The 18,293-nt window shown below is 37.6% G+C and overlaps 1 long non-coding RNA gene across 8 annotated transcripts in view; it reads left to right on the forward strand.

Annotated features, from left to right (window-relative positions):
- LOC147359196 (uncharacterized) overlaps positions 1-17,823 on the forward strand; it is a 224,404-nt gene extending 206,581 nt beyond the window's left edge. For all 8 annotated transcript variants that reach the window (XR_015140589.1, XR_015140590.1, XR_015140594.1 and 5 more), the window contains one exon: positions 12,931-17,823. This is a non-coding gene — a long non-coding RNA (uncharacterized LOC147359196). The remainder of the gene's footprint in view (positions 1-12,930) is intronic.
- Positions 17,824-18,293: the final 470 nt, after the last annotated feature.

Here is an 18,293-nt window from a genome sequence, read left to right on the forward strand (position 1 = left end):
ACAGTTGATTTACAATACTGTGTTAGTTTCAGGTCTACAGCAAAGTGATTCAGTTATTCATATACATTTATCTATTCTTTTTCAGATTCTTTTCCCATTTAGGTTATTACAAATATTGAGTAGGGTTCCCTGTGCTACACAGTAAATCTTGTTGATTATCTGTTTTACATGCAGTGGTGTATATATGTTAATCTCACCTTCCTAATTTATCCCAACCCCAATTTATCCATTTGGTAACCATAAGTTTGTTTTTGAAGACTATGTGTCAACTTCTATTTTTGTAAATAAGTTTATTCACATATTGTTTTGACTCCACATATAAGTGATATCATATGATATTTGCCTTTTCCAACTTACTTCATTTAGTATGGTAATTTCTAGGTTCATCCATGTTGCTATAAATGGGATTATTGCATTCTTTTTAATGGCTGAGTTATATTCTATTGAATATACATACCACATCTTCTTTATCCATTCCTCTAATGATGGATAGTTTGCTTCCCTGTCCAGGCTATTGTAAATAATGCTGCAATGAACACTGGGGTGCATGTGTCTTTTCTAATTATGGTTTTCTCTGGACACATGCCCAGGAGTGGGATTGTGGAATTATATGGTAGCTCTTTTTAGTTTTTTAATGGATCTCCATATTGTTCTTCATAGTGGCTATACCAATTTACATTCCCACCAAGAGTGTAGGAGGATTCTCTTTTCTCGACACCCTCTCCAGCATTTATTGTTTAAAGAATTTTGATGATGACCATTCTGACCTGTATGAGGTGATACCTCATTATAGTTTTGATTTACATTTCTCTAATATTTAGCAGTGTTGAATATCTTTTCATGTGCTTCTTAGTCATCTGCATGTCTTCTTTGGAGAAATGTCTATTTAGATATTCTGCACATTTTTTGATTGTGTTGTTTGTTTTTTGGTATTGAACTGTCTGTACTCTTTGAAAATTTTGGAGATTAATCTCTCCTTGGTCTCACTGTTTGCAAATACTTTATCCCATTCTTTGGGTTGTTTTTTCATTTTGTTTATGGTTTCCTTTGCTGTGCAAAAGCTTTTAATTAGATTCCATTTGTTTTTGTTTTTATTTCCATTACTCTAGGAGACAGGTTGGAAAAAATATTGCTACAATTTATGTCAAAGAGTGCTATGCCTATGTTTTCCTATAAAAGTTTTATAGTATCTGATCTTAAATTTAGATTCTAGTTTATTTTTGTGTATGGTATTAAAGCATATTCTAATTTCATTTTTTACTTTAGTTTCCAGTTTTCCCAGAACCATTTATTGAAGAGACAATCTTTCTTCCATTGTATTGTCTTACCTCCTTTTTCAAGGATTAAGTGACCGTAAGGGCATAACTACTTCTGAGCTCTTTATCCTGTTCCATTGATCTACAGTTCTATTGTGTGTGTGTACAGTATCATACTGTTTTGATGAGTATAATTATTATCAAAGATTGTAAGTCAACAGTATTGAGAAGTACAGAACAAAATACAGTTAGTGGAGGACAGTTGCTCTACAATATTGTGTTGGCCTCCGCCACACATACCACGAATCAACCACAGGGATATATATATGTCCCTTCCCTCCTGAAACCCCTCTATACTACAAATGAATATAGCTTTGTAGTATATTCTGAAGTCAGGGAGCTTCATTCCTCCAGCTCCATTTTTCTTTCTCAAGATTGCTTTAGCTATTCAGGGTCTTTTGTGTCTCCATACAAATTTTCAGATTTTTTTTAGTTCTGTGAAAAATGCCACTGGTAATTTGATAGGGATTACATTGAATCTGTAGATTGTCTTGAGTAGTATAGTCATTTTGACAATACTATTCTTTCAATTTAAGAACATGGTATGTTTTTTCAACTGTTTGTATCATCTTCAGTTACTTTCATCAGTTTAAAGTTTTTCAAGTACAGGTATTTTGACCACTTAGTTAGGTTTATTCCTAGGTATATTATTCTTTTTGATATGTGGGTAAATGGGATTTTTAATTTCTCTTTCTGATTTTCCATTGTTAGTATATAGAAATGCAACAGATTTCTGTGTATTAATTTTTGCATCCTGCAACTTTACTGAATTCATTGAAGAGCTCTAGTATTTTTCTGGTAGAATCTTTAGTATTTTCTATGTATAGTAAGTCATCTGCAAACAGGGAGAGTTTTACTTCTTTTACAATTTGAATTCCTTTTATTAATTTTTCTACTCTGACTGCTGTGGCTAGGACTTCCAAAATTGTGCTGAATAAAAGTGGTGAGAGTGGGCACTCCTGAACTTAGAGAAAAAGCTTTCAGTTTTTCACCATTTAGTATAAAGTTAGCTGTAGGTTTGTCATATTTGGCCTTTATTATGTTGAGGTGTGTTCCCTCTGTCCAATTTCTGGAGAGTTTTTATCATAAATGGATGTTGAGTTTTGTAAAAAGTTTTTTTTTTTTTTTTTCTGTTGAGATGATCATATGGTTTTTATTCAATATGTTGATGTGCTGTATCACACTAATTGATTTATGGATATAAAAAAAATCCTTGCATCCCTGGGATCATGGTGATCATGGTGTATAATCCATTTAGTGTATTGTTGATTTGGTTTGCTAGTATTTTGTTGAGAATTTTTTCATCTATATTCATCAGTGATATTGACCTGTAAGTTTCCTTTTTTGTGGTATCTTTTTAAAATTTTGTTATTGGGTAATAGTGACCTAATAGAATGAGTTTGGGAGTATTCCTTTCTCAGCAATTTTCGGAATAGTTTCAGAAGGATGAGTGCTAACTCTTTTCTCATGTTTGATAGAATTTGCCTATTAAGCTATCTGGTCCTGAGCTTTTGTTTGTTGGGAGTTTTTACATCACAATTTCAATTTCAATTTGTGATTGATCTGTTCATATTTTCTGTTTATTTCTGATTCAGTCCTAGGAGACTGTACCCTTATAATAATTTGTCCATGTCTTCTAGGTTATTCATCTTATAGGCAGATATCAGATCAGATCAGTCGCTCAGTCGTATCTGACTCTTTGCGACCCCATGAATCGCAGCACGCCAGGCCTCCCTGTCCATCACCAACTCCCGGAGTTCACTCAGACTCACGTCCATCGAGTCAGTGATGCCATCCAGCCATCTCATCCTCTGTCGTCCCCTTCTCCTCCTGCCCCCAATCCCTCCCAGCATCAGACTCTGCTTGCATTAACAGTTGTCTCTCATGTTCCTGTGTATTTCTGTGTTATAAGTTGTAATTTAGCCTGTTTTCATTTCTGACTTATTGATTTGAACCCCCTCTTTTTTCTTGATGAATCTGGCTGATGCTTTATCAATTTTGTTTATCTTTTCAGGAAGCAGCTTTTAGTTTCATCAATCTTTCCTATTGTTTTCTTCATCTCTATTTATTTCTGTTTTGATATTTATGATTTCTTTCCTTCTATAAACTTTGTGTTTGTTCTTCTTTCTCTAGTTGCTTTACTTGTAAAGCTAGAGGTTGTTTATATGAGATTTGTTTCCAGAGGAAAGGTTGTATTGCCATAAACTTCCCTCTTGGGACTGTTTTTGCTGTGTTTCATAGGTTTTGGATGGTTGTGTTTTTGTTGTCATTGTGTCTGCTGCTGCGGCTAAGTCACTTCAGTCGTGTCCGACTCCGTGCGACCCCAGAGACAGCAGCCCACCAGGCTCCCCCGTCCCTGGGATTCTCCAGGCAAGAACACTGGAGTGGGTTGCCATTTCCTTTTCCAATGCGTGAAAGTGAAAAGTTAAAGTGAAGTCACTCAGTCGTGTCCGACTCCTAGCGACCCCATGGACTGCAGCCTACCAGGCTCCTCCATCCATGGGATTTTCCAGGCAAGAGTACTGGAGTGGGATGGCATTGCCTTCTCCCATTTGTGTCTAGGTATTTTTTAATTTCTTCTTTGATATCTTTGATATTGTTTAGCCTTTATGTATTTGTGTTTTTTTACAGTTTTTTTCTTTTGGTGATGTTTAATTTCATAGTGTTGTGGTTGGAAAAGCTGCTTAATATGATTTCAGATTTCTTAAATTTGCTGGGGCTCACTTTGTGGCCCAGCATGTGATCCATCCTGGAGAATACTCCATCTGCACCAGAAGAATGTGTATTCTGCTGCTTTTGCTTGGAATGCTATATAAATACCAATTAAATACATATGGTCTCTGTGTCTTTTAAGGCCTAAGTTTCCTTCTTGATTTTCTGTCTGTATGATCTGTCCACTGAGGAAAGCGGGGTGTTAGATCCCCTACTATTATTGTGTTCCTGTCGATTGCCCCTTTATGGCTGTTAGCATTCGCGTTATACATTGAGCTACTCCGATGTTAGGTGCATGTGTATTTTCAATTGTTACATCTTCTTCTTGAATTGATCCCTTGATCATTATGTAGTGTCCTTCTTTGTCTCTTGTAACAGTCTTTATTTTAAAGTTTATTTTGCGTAATATGAGTTACACGTTCAGTATCTCAGTCATGTCCGACTCTCTGCGTCTCCAGGAACTGCAGCGTGCCAGGCCTCCCTGTCCATCACCAACTCCCATAGTTCACCCAAACTCATGTCCATTAAGTCGGTGATGCCATCCAGCCATCTCATCCTTTGTCGTCCCCTTCTCCTCCTGCCTTCAATCTTTCCCAACATCAGGGTCTTTTCAAATGAGTCAGCTCTTTACTTCAGGTGGCCAAAATTTTGGAGTTTCAGCTTCAACATCAGTCCTTCCAATGAACACCCAGGACTGATCTCCTTCAGAATGGACTGGTTGGCTCTCCTTGCAGTCCAAGGGACTCTCAAGAGTCTTCTCCAACACCACAGTTCAAAAGCATTAATTCTTCTGCACTCAGTTTTCTTTATAGTCCAACTTTCACATCCTTACATGACTATTGGAAAATCCATAGCCTTGATTAGATGGACCTTTGTTGGCAAAGTAATGTCTCTGCTTTTTAATATGCTGTCTAGGTTGGTCATAACTTTCCTTCCAAGGAGTAACCGTCTGTCAATTTCATGTCTAAAATCACCATCTGCAGTGATTTTGGAGCCCCCCAAAATAAACTCAGCCACTGTTTTCACTGTTTCCCTATCTATCTGCCATGAAGTGATGAGACAGGATGCCATCATCTTAGTTTTCTGAATGTTGAGCCTTAAGCCAATTGTTACTCTCTAACTTATTTTAAAGTTTATTTTGTGTGATATGAGTATTGCTACTCTAGCCTCTTTTGAACTCCATTTGCACGGAATACTCTTTTCCATCCTCTTACTTTCAATTGTATATGTCCCTAGGTCTGAAGTGGGTCTTTTGTGTGCAGCATATATACAGGGCATGTTTTCGTATCCATTCAACCAGTCTGTGTTTTTAGGTTGAAGCATTTAATCCATTTACCCTTAAGGTAATTATCAATATGTATTTTCTTACTGACATTTAAAGCATTATTTTGGATTTGCTTTGTAAGTCTTTTTTTTCCCCTTCCTCTTCTCTCCTGTGATTTTTTTGATCTTCTCTCTTGTGACCTGATGTCTAAATTTAGTATTGTGTTTGGACTCTTTCTTTTATGTATATGTATCTATTCAGTTTGTGGTTACCATAAGGTTTTGATATAGTAATATGATATAAACAAGGTTGTTTGAAGTTGCTGGTCTTTTCATTTCAAATGTATGTCTAGTATCCTGCATTTGTGCTCTCCTCACAACTGATGGTTTTGATATCATATTTTTATGTGTATGATTTTGTACCTTTACTATATGTTTGCCTTTACCAGTGAGTTTTTCCAATTGTAATTTTTTTGTTTTCTAGTTTTGGCCTTTTCTCTTCCGCCTAGAGAAGTTCCTTTACCATTTGTTGCAAACCTGGTCTGGTGGTGCTAAATTCTCTTAGCTTTTTCTTGCCTGTAAATCTTTGGTTTCTCTTTCAAATCTGAGTAAGAGCCTTCCTGGATAGAATATTCTTAGTCTTAGGTTTTTCTCTCTCATCACATTTTACATATCTTGCAACTCCCTTCTTGCCTGCAGTTTCTGCTAAGAAATCAGCTGAATAACCTATGGGAGTTCCCTTGTATGTTATTTGTTGCTTTTAATATTTTTTATTTGTCTTTATTTTATTGATTAGATTACCATGTGTCTCAGCATGTCCCTCTTTGGGTTTATCCTGCCTGGGACTCTCTGCTTCCTGGACTTGGATGACTGTTTCCTTTCCCATGTTAGGGAAGTTTTCAGCTATTATTTCTTCCACTCTGTTCTCGGGCCCTTTCTCTTTCTCTTCTCCTTCTTGGACCCATATAGTGTGACTGTTGCTTGCATTTAATGTTGTCCCAGACGTCTCTTAAATGGTCCTCATTTCTTTTCATTCTTTTTTGTTGTTGTTGTTGTTCTGTGGCAGTGATTTCTACCCTGTCTTCCAGCTCACTTATCGGTTCTTTTGCCTCATTTATTTTGCTCTTGATTTCTTCCAGAGTACTTTCATTTCAGTTCTTGTTCATCTCTGTTTATTTGTTCTTTATTTCTTCTAGGTTATTGTTCAACATTTCTTGTGTCTTCTTGGTCTGTGCCTCTATTCTCTTTCCTAGATCTTGGAGCATCTTCACTATCATTACTCTGAATTCTGTTTTGGGTAGATTGCTTGTCTCAACATCATTCAGTTGTTCTTCTGGGGTTTTGTCTTGCTCCTCCATTTAGAACAGATTTACTGTCTCATTTTGTCTTTCTGTGATTACAATTTCCATTCCATAGGCTGCAATGGTGTAGTTCTCTTGCCTCTGATATCTGCCCACTGGTGGGTGAGGCTGGTTTGGAGATTTGTGGAGGCCTCATGGTGGGAAAAGACAATGGCACCCCACTCCAGTACTCTTGCCTGGAAAATCACATGGACGGAGGAGCCTGGTAGGCTACAGTCCATGGGATTGCTGAGCGTCAGACACGACTGAGCGACTTCACTTTCAATGTTCACTTTCATGTGTTGGAGAAGGAAATGGCAGCCCACTCCAGTGTTCTTGCGTGGAGAATCCCAGGGACGGGGGAGCCTGGTGGGCTGCCGTCTCTGGGGTCGCACAAAGTCAGACATGACTGAAGTGACTTAGCAGCAGCAGCATGGTGGGAGGGACTGCTGCCTGCCCACTGGTGGCTGGAGCAGGGCCTTTTGCCTCTGGTAGGCATGGCCACGTCAAGGGGTGTGTTTAGGGAGAGGCTATGGGCTCAGGAAGATTTTAGGTAGCCTGTCTGATGACAGGTAGGCTGTGTTCCTGCCCTGTTGGTTGGTTGGCCTAAGGCATCCCAGCACTGGAGCCTACAAGCTGGTGGGTGATTCCACATCTTGGTGCTAAATGTCCCAAACTATTTCCAGACATGTTCACCACCAGATTTTATGTCTAAAGAGAGAGCTATAACTGCTTCCTGCTTCTCAAGTGACATACTAACGCTAGCAGGTAGGTGAGGTCTAGGCGTCTGTGAAGTCATTGCTTTTCCCCTGGCATCTGGTTTACATGAGGCCTTGCTTGCACCCTCCAAGAGTGCTGTTTCTATGTTTCAAAGTCCTTGGAGTTCCTCTGATCAAGCTGTGCTGGCTTTCAAAGCCAAATACTCTGGGGGCTTCTCTTCTTGATTGATGTCAGACCTCCAGGCTGGGGAGTCTGACATAGGCCTCAGAAACCACACTCCTGTGGGGGAACCTCTGTGATATAATTATTTTTCAGTTTGTTGGTCATCCATCTGGTGTGTGTAGGATTTTATATTGTCATGAATGCACCCCTCCTCTTGCCTGGAAAATCCCATGGATGGAGGAGCCTGGTGGGCTGCAGTCCATGGGGTTGTGAAGAGTCGGACACGACTGAGCGACTTCACTTTCACTTCTCACTTTCATGCATTGGAGAAGGAAATGGCAACCCACTCCAGTGTTCTTGCCTGGAGAATCTCAGGGACGGCAGAGTCTGGAGGGCTGCCGTCTATGGGGTCGCACAGAGTTGGACACGACTGAAGCGACTTAGCAGCAGAAACACCACCCCTCCTATCATGATATTGTGATTTCTCTTTTTGTCTTTGGATGTAGAATATCTTCTCTGGTAGTTTCAGTCTTTTTTCTTGATGGTTGTTCAGCAGTTATTTGTGATTTTGGTATTTTCATGAGAGAAGCTGAGCTCAAGGCTTCCTACTTCACTATCTTGTCTCCAACCTGCCTCTCTTTCCTTCTTAAATAAAATCTTCACATATGTAGCAATATCTAAAAAAAATAAAAAGCTCTTCATAAACTTTGTAGTATATAAGTTAGGTAATTACATAATTATATGTGTATATTATGCTTTATATAAGTTCATAATACGTAATTTTCTTCAACTTGCTTTTTTGCACTCAACATTGTTTCTGATTCATCTATCATGTTCTAGTAGCCATAGTTCCCTCTTTTTCACAGCTACTTAATATTGTATTTTTTGTGACTATGTCATAATTTATAGTTTCTTTGTCAGTGCTTCTGTTACCTGATTTTTTGTTATTAATTATTATTGTCATCTACACAATTCTTGTACATAGCTTCTGGGGCTCATGTGCAGGTTTCTCTAAGTTTTGTTTCTAGGAGTAAAATTCCTCAGTAATAGGTAAGTTCAGGCTTAGATTTACAAAATTATTGTTTCTCAAATTAGATATTCCAATTATACAGCCCCTAGAGTTGTATATATGTTTTATCACTCTGCCTCCTGGCCAGCAATTAATATAAGAATTTTAAAATATATATGTAAAATATGTCATTGTGACATTAAATTCTACTTATCTGATTACTAATGAGGTTAAATCATTAAGTATCTTTTCTCATTTGAAATACAGGTTTGGTCATTTATTAGATTGTTTTGATTTGATGGGAGAAGGGTAGTTGTTTTTATTGTTGCTTCATAAGCATATTATACTTGGTGGATACTAATTCTTTGGGTCTATCTTCTTCAAATAATTTGTGATTTCCTATTTTCTTTATTATGTCTTTTGATAAGCAGAAGTTTTTTCTATTAATATAATTGAGTTTAATAATATTTTTTCATTTAAGGTTGATATTTACCCTATTCTGAGATCATAAAAGATATCTTCTAAAAGTTTCCCTTTGGAATTTAATATTTAGTCAGCTTGAAATTTATAGGTATTATATTCAAAAAATATTTTTTATATGATTAGTATAGCTCCTTTCTCCAATGATCAGGAATATCATCTTTGTCATTACTGAGTTCTATTAAGCATACGTCTGTTTCTGAACTCTCTAATCTATTGAGTGTTTTGTACCATGACCAGCTGTGAATTAATATCACACTTTATTCATTAGCATACCTCTATAATAAAGCTTATTATCTGACAGTACAGTTTTCCCCACACTATTCTTCTTCAGTTGTGTTTTACCCATTATTGGGCCTTTACTTTTTCAAGTGAGTCTTAGAGTTAACTTATTTCCTAAAAATCCTGTTAAATTTTGATTAAATATATTGTTGCAGAAGTCAGTAATTGAGAAACCAAGCTCCACACTCAGAGAGTTGGAGAATTCAGGTTTATTACACCGGCAGGCCCAAAGGAGATAACACTCCAAGCTCTGAGCCCTGAACAAAGGGGTAACAGAGTTTTCATACACAGACTATAGTGGGCAACACTAGCTGCTAATAGGCTGCTTTAACTAAGGGGTTCCGCATACAGGAACAGCAGTCAAGATGGTGAGGGGGATGCCTGACCTTTACATGGACAGGCATGATTAAGCAGGTTGGCAGGCGCTGGGCAATTGCAAAGAGCAGGACAAGGGTGAGTGAGATAAGCTCCAGTTCCTGGTATTGTAAATAAGTCCCCACTTTCTGAGACTACGTGACCTACATAATCCAGGCTTTGCAAGGAGCAAGCTGAGTTACAGAGGCAGAACGAGCAGGAGGTTATGTAAACTTTTAACTTTTCCTCCTCAATATAGTGACATGTAAGGAAAACTGACATTTAATGCTATTGAGCTATCCCACCATGTACTTGGTATATTTATTTTTATATTTTTGTGTTCTATAAACAGCTTTCAATAAAATTTACTCTTTGTTCCTTGGCTTCTAGCACATCATCTTTTAAAATATATATATTTCACTGTATGTTTCATGTTATTAATAAAATACATTTTAAGTTATGCTTTCTGAATTTGTAGCTTATATATATTAACACATTAATGTTTAAATAATGTTATATTCAGGCACTTTGGTAAGCAAGATTTCTAATATTTGCTGGTAAATTCTTTAGGTTTCTATATAGACATTCATATCATTTGTTCATTTCAGTACAGTTCAGTCACTCAGTCATGTCTGACTTTTTGTGACCCCATGGACTGTAGTACACCAGGCCTCCCTGTCCATCACCAACTCCCAGAGTTCACCCAGACTCACGTCCATCGAGTCAGTGATGCCATCCAGCCATCTCATCCTCTGTCGTCCCCTTCTCCTCCTGCCCCCAATCCCTCCCAGCATCAGAGTCTTTTCCAATGAGTCAACTCTTCACATGAGGTGGCCAAAGTACTTAAATTTCAGCATCAGCATCATTCCTTCCAAAGAAACCCCAGGGCTGATCTCCTTCAGAATGGACTGGTTGGATCTCCTTGCAGTCCAAGGGACTCTCAAGAGTCTTCTCCAACACCACAGTTCAAAAGCCCCAATTCTTCGGCACTCAGCTTTCTTTACAGTCCAACTCTCACATCCATACATGACCACTGGAAAAACCAAAGCCTGACTAGACAGACTTTGTTGGCAAAGTAATGCCTCTGCTATTTAATAAGCTGTCTAGGTTGGTCATAACTTTTCTTCCAAGGAGCAAGCGTCTTTTAATTTCATGGCTGCAGTCACCATCTGCAGTGATTTTGGAGAGAAGAAAAATAAAGTCAGCCACTGTTTCCTATCTATTTGCCATGAAGTGATGGGACCAGATGCCATGATCTTAGTTTTCTGAATGTTGAGTTATAAGCCAACTTTTTCACTCTCCTTTTTCACTTCATCAAGAAACTCTTTAGTTCTTTGCTTTCTGCCATAAGGGTGATGTCATCTGCATATCTGAGGTTATTGATATTTCTTCCGACAATCTTGATTCCAGATTGTGCTTCATCCAGCCCAGCGTTTCTCATGATGTACTCTGCATATAAGTTAAATAAGCAAGGTGACAATATACAGCCTTGATGTACTCCTTTCCCTATTTGGAACCGATCTGTTCTTCCATGTCCATTTCTAACTGTTGTTTCTTGACCTGCATACAAATTTCTCAAGAGGCAGGTCAGGTGGTCTGTTATTCCCATCTGTCAATGAATTTTCCGGAGTTTATTGTGGTCCACACAGTTAAAGGCTTTGGCATAGTCAATAAAGCAGAAATAGATGTTTTTCTGGAACTCTCTTGCTTTTTCCATGATCCAGCGGATGTTGGCAATTTAATCTCTGGTTCCCCTGCCTTTTCTAAATCCAGCTTGAACATCTGGAAGTTCATGATTCACGTACTGTAGAAGTCTGGCTTGGAGAATTTTGAGCATTACTTTACTTCCCTGGTGGCTCAGACGGTAAAGCGTCTGTCTACAATGCGGGAGACTCAGGTTCCATCCCTGGGTCGGGAAGATCCCCTGGAGAAGGAAATGGCAATCCACTCCAGTACTTTTGCCTGGAAAATCCCATGGACAGAGGAGCCTGGTAGGCTATGGTCCATGGGGTTGCAAAGAGTTGGACACGACTGAGCGACTTCACTGACTAGCATGTGAGATGAGTGCAATTATGTGGGATTTTGAATGTTCTTTGGCATTGCCTTTCTTTGGGATTGGAATGAAAACTGACCTTTTCCAGTCCTGTGGCCACTGCTGAGTTTTCCAAATTTGCTGAATGTTCTATGTAAACATTTATATCATTTGTTAATAGTGACATTTTAGTTTTCTTCTTTATTTAACTCTTGTCTTACTGACTACTTAGTACTTCCAGCACATATGGCTATTGAGCATGCAAAATGTAGCTAGTGTGAATAAGTACCTGAATTTTTAACTTAATTTTCTTAAGTTTAAATAATAATTTCTGTCTAACAGTATTAGACTGTGCATATCTAGTACCTTTGTTGTCTCTTTTTAACAGTTATTCATCATAAACAAAATAGTTATCATTTTGTTATTTTTAGTGTATAGATTAATCTGTATGTTTAACATTTGCTTTGATCAACATTGTTTTCTTGTATTTCATAATTTATATCTAGAATCTTTCCTCCTTTTCCTTTAAGTACACCTTTTAGAATGTATGCTAGTAAAGGTCTATTGGTGGTAAACTTGTTTTTTCTTTTTGTGAATGTATTTTAATAATGACCTTGAAAAAGAACTTTCGTAATACAATTCTAGGTTCATATTCTCTCAGTCTTGAAGATTTTGCTCTAAGGCCTTTGACTTACATTGAAGCTGTTCAGAAATATATTGTTAGACTAAATTTTCTTTATTATAGGTGTTCTGTTTTTTTTTTTTTTTTCCCTGGCTGGCAGAATTTCAGATACTTCCTTTATAGTTGGTGTTCTGGAGTTTTACTATCTTTTTCATACAGATTTTCCTCTGATTATTAAGTTTCTGTCTATCATAATTCTTAAAAAGCTCTCATGTTCATGAGACTCAGCAATTCTCCGCCTGATTCTCAATTAGTCCATTATTGCTTCTCTGTATTATTTTCTCAAGGATTATAATTAAATGCGTGTTTGACCTTCTGTGTTTCTTTCTTCAGTGATTCTTAACCTTTTATACTTCCATGCCCTTATCTCTCAACTGCAAATTCTTCATTTCTTGTTTCTAGTTCATTATCTCCTTAGCTGTGTCTTATATATTATTTAACATAGCAATTGAGATTTTAATTTCAATAAATGTTTTTTATTCAGAAAACCTCTACTTGATCCTTTTACAATTTGCTTAGCCATTTTTAATAATCTCATGTTTCTAACATATTTTAACTGTGTTTGTCTTTTTCTTCAGTCACTCAGTCGTGTCCGACTCTTTGCAACCCCATGAATCACAGCACGCCAGGCCTCCCTGTCCATCACCAACTCCCGGAGTTCACTCAGACTCACGTCCATCGAGTCAGTGATGCCATCCAGCCATCTCATCCTCTGTCGTCCCCTTCTCCTCCCGCCTTCAATCTTTCCCAGCAACGGGGTCTTTGCATCAGGTATTTTTTCTAGGTTTTTATAAAAATCATTGTATATTTTTCATCAGCTAATTCTAATGTCACCAGGTTTTGACAGGTTTATTTTTTGTTACTTCTGATCACGCTCACTCATGCAGCCTATTTTATTTATTAAGTGATTTATTTAAACGGTGAGTTTTACTTTATGCAACTTTTGAGAATTCTGAAAGGCTAATGTAGGGTGACTTTCTGAAGATTTGTTTGCTTCAGGGAGCCAAAGTTACATACGCATATTCAACCACTTTAGCTCCTGTGGGGCATCTCACATTACTGTGCAGCATCCCTACCTTGAAGACAATGGCCTAGATGTCCCCTGAGCCCAGGGCTGGTATTAGAATTGGGGAACCTTAAATTGTATATTTGTTTCCTGGGATTATTCAGGGTTTAGCTCACTGTTCTTTTTATTCTTCCCCTACATATCTTAATCTTTGGAGATTTTCTATGTTTGCTTTTGTGTTCAACTCTAATTTAAAAAGCAAGTATGTTGTAGTTATGCAGGATCAACTTGCATTACAAGAGGAGGACCATTTGGAACATCTATCCTACCCTTCTCTTAACATCAAAAGTCAGTTCAGGGCTTATTTGATCACAAATAGGCTTCTTCTAGAGCCCTACAGCATTTTTGGATTAGAGAGTGCTTATTGTAGAACTTCTAGCAGTGGGGTTAAATTGATTGACTTTATTTTTCCTGTATTCTAGGCTTTTTTTGAGCCTCATAAAATCCAATTATGTTCTCTGATCATTAAATTATTATAATAAATTGTGGACAAAACAAAATACTAGTTTGTATCTGAAAAGCAGATATAGGTTTCACACTTATGGTCTTCCTTGGGAAAATAACTTCTGAGAAAGTTGTAGATATGCTTTATAAAATATTTCCCAGTTTTATCCTCCTGGCCCATATTGTCTAAGATTACAGAGAAAGACAATGCATGGAAAGAGTACTAAATTTGGGGTGAAAGAAATGACTGTAATCCTTAGACACTATGTATATGATTTTCAATGATGTAATTAACTTTACACAAATTTTTATAAGAATTAAATTCAACAACATAGTACATGTTGAGTTACCTGTGAAAATGTCCAGTCAGGAGAGCAGTATATGCTATCCCCCAATACTCCTCTTTGACATAAAAATTATCTTGAGCCAGTTATTCTTAAGCCACAACAGACTTTTTAAGGAACAGCAGACATAGGAGAAGCTCTGAAAATCTAGTAGAAGTTGTCCATTTTATAAACAACATGCTTAGTTATAAGGGAAAATGTCCATTTATCAGTCTGTCTCCCTTTCTGTACCAGGAAGAGAAAGATCACTAAACCTTTAGACAGGCTTACCAGTGGAGAAAACTACTCTATCCCTGTTTATTTTGCTTTGCCTAATAACTGTCCATAACTGGCTTATCCCTCCCTTTTGCAACATCTTCTGTATATAAGGTATTGTTGTTTAGCTGCTAAGTTGTGTCCAACTCTTTGCAACCCCTTGGACTGTAGCCCACCCAGCTTCTTTGTCCATGGCATTTTCCAGGCAAGAATACTAGAGTGGGTTGCCATTTCCTCCTCCAGGAGATCTTCCAGATCCAGGGACTGAATCTGCATCTCCTGCATTGGCAGGTGGATTCTTTACCAGTGAACCACCAGGGAAGACCCATGTAGTGTGTAGCTTGGGCCATTTGGGGAGTTAGTTTTCCACGGGTATCACCAAGGTATACATGTTATTAAACTTGTTTTTCTCCCCTGTTAATCTGCCCTTTAGCACAGTTGTCTCCACTAAGAACCTAGAAGTAGAGAGGGAAAATTATTTTTCCTCCCCAGTAGTTTTGAAAGACCCATGATGGGAGTTTCTGAGACAACTCACTCACTCTGGAGCCTGCAGATGGGATCCTGGAAATCTGGTAGAAGCCGGCAAAAAGTAAAAAGTTCTACTAAAGTCAATTCTTCCAAGTCCCTATCTGTATACCCAGTTTAGACAAGAGGGTAAAAATTTGTCCCTCCTGTCAACTAAAACCTGTTGAGTTACAACCTGAAAGTAGGGCTTCCCTCATAGCTCAGTTGGTAAAAAATCCACCTGCAATGCAAGAGACCCTGGTTCGATTCCTGGGTTAGCAAGATCCCCTGGAGAAGGGATAGGCTACCCACTCCAGTATTCTGAAAAGTAGAAAGCTTCTTTATTTGGTGGGAATGTTTAGGACTCTGAACCTGGGATGCAGCATCTCAGTAGCTCTGAGAAAACTGCTCCAAGGAGGCAAGAGGGACCATCAGGTATCAAGTTAAGGAATTGAGCGTTCTGTGTATGTAAGATGCAAGTCTCTGGTCTCACTGAATTCATTCCTTTCATATGCACCTCAGCTACCTGGGGCTCATCCTGTTTCCTTGATCACAGTGCTGCTTGCATTCCCCCAGCTCCTCAGCAATCACCTGGGGGTGGCAGCATCCTCTGGATTACAGTTTTGGGAGCCTGCACTCATTTTTGAAGGCCAGAAATCGCTGATGGCTGTGACACTTCTTGTTTATTAATATGGCAGGAGATATTTTCATTTCACACTTGCATTCCAAATTTAGATTAGATGAAGAAATATTTGTGTGAACTAGTTTCTTGGGTATAGCAACTAGTGAAGAGGCCCTGGAAGAGGACATGGCAACTCATTCTAGTGTTTTTCCTGGAAAAATCTGATGGACAGAGCAGCCTTGGCGGAATATATAGTCCATAGGGTCACAAAGAGTTGGACATGACTGAATCAACTTAGCACACGCAAGCCAATGAAAGGCTTATTGGTTTGAGTCACTATTGAGATAAATATACCATTGAGTATTCTCCTTGTCAATGGGCAGATGATGCATCTTTTGAACTGGAAAGACTTCCGTATATGAAAAAAGATTTTTAACAACTGTCTTATTGGTACCTATGGAAAGATAACATTGAAAAGAAGACACAAAAATAGTAGTATGGTATTTAGCTTTAGGGTTTTCCTTAACAGGATGAAATTATGTAAAACATCCTTTTTCTTACTTCAGTTTCAAAAGATCCTACCACATTTATGAGAGTTGAAAACACCAGTGGACAGTCACATTTCCATTTACAGGGACCTTGCCTGGCTGCTAAGGTGTGTTCTTTCGTTATAATACTGTAGTTAACAGAAAAGTCAGAGGGTCCCCTGGGGAAAACACTTCTCATAGAGGTAACAGATGAGCAGAATTCCTCCTAGGTCTGTTTACAAATGATCAGGGCATGACTCAGGGGGAGGTTGATGTTAAGATGCTGGTAGGAGCAATGGCAGAGCTTTTCATCCTAAGGTAAACTGGTTGAGGTTGAACTGTACACTCAGAAAAAAAGGTAAGCATTTTTACAGACTTTACAAAGGCATACCACATTCAACCCTGAAGTTCCAAAACACAGGATTCTTTTGATTCCCATCTTGGTTGAAAATCTTGATAGAAAAGAAGGAAATGGGAGATAATGTATTTGGATGGGCAGGTCAGCCCCTTGATATGATTCAGGCTACAGTCTAATTCACTGAGGAATTCAAAACAATTGTCTTTGTCTTTAAAATCTTTACAAAGCCAGAAATGTAGCTGTAGAAGCAATTCAAAAATCCAGCTATCCTTACCAACCCCCCAATCTCCCTATTGATCTCAAAATGCTTGCAGATATTGTAGAAGATTAGGACATTGGAGACAGAATTGTTCTGCACTTGAGACAAAGACAAAATTTTTAATTTTCCTAGACTTTAATAGTATCCCCCAAACTTCATCTTAGAGGAAACTTGTACACTTTCTCTGTGCCTACCTTGTCTACTCTAGGAACTAATAGCCGCTTCTTTGAAATGCAAACTTTAAGGAAATCATTCTCATCTAGAGGGAACAAAAAGGAGCTATTTAGAAATTGAGCAAATAAAAAAAATTTCAAGTGTCTTCTCCACAGATATTAGTAAAAAAAGCTTCCCTCTGAGCAGGTAAACTTATTCCATCTTCCAGAAACACAGTTTGGATCCAGCTATTTTTAAAAATAAGTTTTATATTGAGTTTAGTTTTATATTGGACCTGACATATGGCCAAAATTTTAGAATCAAAGCTATACTGTTTCTCTTTGTATTTCTCTATATGATTACGTGTATCTCTATATGTATGTTATAGATGTGGTATTTTTCTATCTCTATATGATACTGTCAAACATAATTTGTCAAAACTCTATTTGGTCAGCTTGAAGGAAAACACTGTATGGCTTGGATAGTCCAAAACTCACAGAAATACAGAAACTAACCCTACAATGTTTTTTTCAAGTACATGTGATCTGGAATGCATGCGTACATGCTAAGTCGCTTCAGTCGTGTCCGACTCTGTATGACCCTATAGACTGCAGCCTCCAAGGCTCCTCTGTGCATGGGATTTTTCATATAAGAATACTGGAATGGGTTGCCATGCCATCCTCCAGGGGATCTAGAATAATCTTTGGTAAATGAAAGCTAGTTGAAGTTTGTTGGTTTAATTAAAATGACATGTTTTCAGTGTTATTAGCACTAAATATAATGCATACATACAACTTATATTCTACCTGAGTTTACTACTTAGCTAAGCTCATGTCTTACCTGTTACAAAAACTGTCAGCAAGAGAAAAATAATATGGTTAATTTTGCCTAATATTTATGAAAGTTTCATAAATAATTAAAATATGATTAATAATGAATTATATAGTCTGTAAGTAGACTTTTCAATAATGATGAAGTTTTTTATGTCTCCTTTAAAATCTTTTAAAGCTTCCAAAACCTTTTTAGTAACTTAAAATTCTGCTAAATTAAAGGATATAGATTCATTGAAATCTATATCATTTCTAAATAAGATAGCATTTTGAACATTAGTTTTTCTGTAATAAAAAATAGATGCGCCAAAAATGTTTGGGTCTCATGCCACATCCAAAACCTGTACTATGAAAAAGGAACACTATTATAACAGACCATTCGCAATTGTTTACTTCTGAGGTTTGAGTAGAAATTAAGGTTTCTATAGGTTAAGGATTCTAATATATGTAATTAAAACTAGTAGCAATAGTTAAGAGAAACTATTCCATCTCTGAATACAAGGTAAGTAGGGTATGTTATTGGGTAGCAAAGTGTGAGACATGGAGATGTGTTTTTGTTAAGGGAAATGAAAATTTTGT

The sequence above is a fragment of the Bos grunniens genome, chromosome 14 (assembly GCF_055505025.1).
Source record: "Bos grunniens cultivar Pamir isolate PY7600 chromosome 14, Bosgru_T2T1.0, whole genome shotgun sequence".
Classification (NCBI taxonomy): domain Eukaryota; kingdom Metazoa; phylum Chordata; class Mammalia; order Artiodactyla; family Bovidae; genus Bos; species Bos grunniens.